Source organism: Acomys russatus, chromosome 3, assembly GCF_903995435.1.
Source record: "Acomys russatus chromosome 3, mAcoRus1.1, whole genome shotgun sequence".
NCBI classification, from domain to species: domain Eukaryota; kingdom Metazoa; phylum Chordata; class Mammalia; order Rodentia; family Muridae; genus Acomys; species Acomys russatus.
The window spans coordinates 52,567,307-52,569,541 of NC_067139.1; the positions used below are offsets into that span (position 1 = coordinate 52,567,307).

Genomic DNA, 2,235 nt, shown 5'->3' on the forward strand with positions numbered 1-2,235 from the left:
CAGAGTGGAAGGGCCAGCTTTTCCTTGCTTTTGCCCTTGGGGCTGCCTCATCTATATCCCTGCCACCAGGGCCAGGTTTACTGTGTTGCTCAGGTGAGATGCAGGGCCCACTCTCCTCAGTGCTGCTGCTAGAGGGTGAGCCAGCATCACCCTCACCCCCACATCACCTTACAGCAGAGGAGTGGAGCCAGTTCTTCAATATTCTTTCCCTCAGGGCAGGTTTACCTGTACCCCCACCACTAGGGTCAGCTCTGTTGTGCTGTCCAGGCAAGGCTCAGGGCCCACTCTTCTGAGTGCTGCACCTGGTGAGGGGCAGAGCTAGCTCTACCATGCTTTTGATGCTGTGGACAGCTTTCCTAGACTGCTGGAGTCAGTTCTCTCACACTCACATCCTTGAGGAAGCTCACCCAAAACCCTCTTCAAAGCAAAGCAAAGCAAAGCAAAACAAAACAGGGTCAATTCCATTGTGCTACCTGGGCCAGGAACAGGGCCTCTTATCCCATGTGCTGCTACGAGTGAGAGATGGCGTCAGCTCTCCAGAGTGCCTCAGCCAGTGAGGGCAGCCCTGTTCTACACAACCTCTGGACATCAACGTGGTCCCCAGTGTCTGCCTGGAACAGGGGCATCCCTATGTTTCTAGTGGTAATATGAGTCATGGATATTGACACCAACCTTCATTGCTGTGTGGCCACAGACCCAGACATGTCCCTTAGTGGCACCTAGGACTGCAATGTCACCATGGCCCCAGCTGGTGGGGATGACCATTCAGAATAGGCTATTTCTTTCCACTCTCAAGTCTCCCATTCCATATCTATTCATAATGTTCTAGCTGCTCTACTTTGCTTTCTTTCTTAGCTGTCTACCAAATACTTGCTCACTGTGATGGCTCTTGCTACAGGCTGGCCGTATAGCTGTCGGGTCCCTGGGTGATGTCCTCCATCAGTGGTTTGGCAGCAAGCCTGTGCCATGCAAGGAGAGGAGGCCTGTGGATAGCATGGAGTTCCACAGGTCTCTGTTTTCCTCCTCCATCGCTATGTTCCATGGTGGTAGGTAAGGCTCTAAATGTCTATGGCCTGCTCATGCCATGGGGAGGAGGGCATGGTGGAATCCAAGTCTCTGCCCGTCTTCCTTCCCCTGTACTGCACTGCCTGGGTTTGAATTGGTTTGAGTTTTATGTGTCCTAGGCATAAGAGAGCTTTGGCCACCAAGCCAGGCATCAAGCTAAGCTAAACAAAGGCATGCCCTCTGCTTTGCCCCTGACTGATGTAAGAGCAGCATCACCGACAAGGTGTTTCTTTGCCATTGCCAGGGGGTATAGTTTATTTTTGTTGTTGTTTGCTTGCTACTGCCAGTAATGGAAATGTTCATTGTTAAGCGGACAGAATCACCCGAGAGACAAACCCTCAGCCATGCCTGTGTGAGATTAATTAAGGTGGGAAGAACTAGAGGGCAGCCCCATTTCCCAGCTTTAGACTCCCAGGCTGACCAACAGGAGAAAGCAAGCTCAGGAATCTCTGTAGATGTGACATGACCACTGCTTTGAGGGCTTGCTGCCTTGACTTCCCTGCTGAGATGGACTATACCTCTGAAGTGTGAGCTGGAAGAAGTGCCTTCTCCTTCAACTTGTCTTTGTCAATGTATTTTATTATAGCACAGGATAAAAAATAAAGGCGAACAAAATGAATCTCATCGCAAATAGTACTGGCCACTCAGCAGAGTGGCTCTGCTGTTAGTAAATGGAGACCAGGGTGGCACTGGTGTCATCTTGGGCTGAATATGGTAGAGTCATCTAGAGGCCATGTCTGTCTACTTGCAGCTTTCCACAATGCTGACTTGGCGGCATGGGGCCTCCGGAATAAGCTTGTTATGTGACCATCCTTAAATCTATATCAGAGTTTGATTAATAAAATCCTCTTGACCAAGGGAAATGCAAAGCCAAAGTAATAGTGTTTTCTCCTTTTCTTCTCTTGCAAAACCTTTGGTAACAGGCATTCTCAAAGTGAATTGTCACAACTGCTGTCTGGGCAGTTCTTGCCCCATGGACACTGAGTGGGCAGCTCACTACCCTAGCAAATAGGAACCCAAGATGACCAGGACAAAGCTGCTTAGCAACTCCCCAAACAGAACTGCCTCTAGCCCTGTAAAAAGGATTTGATTAATGAATCCTGGGAGCCTACTGGTGATCACTGCCGTCCAAGCTCAGAGCACAAGTGCAGGCTGGCAGATTGCTTTAGG

At 49.8% G+C, this 2,235-nt stretch overlaps 1 non-coding gene across 1 annotated transcript; it reads right to left on the bottom strand.

The window, feature by feature from the left end:
• Positions 1–1,171: 1,171 nt before the first annotated feature.
• On the bottom strand, positions 1,172–1,314 carry LOC127187269 (small nucleolar RNA SNORA48). The gene has a single exon (XR_007830430.1). It is a non-coding gene; the product is annotated as a small nucleolar RNA SNORA48 (small nucleolar RNA).
• Between the last annotated feature and the right edge of the window lie 921 nt (positions 1,315–2,235).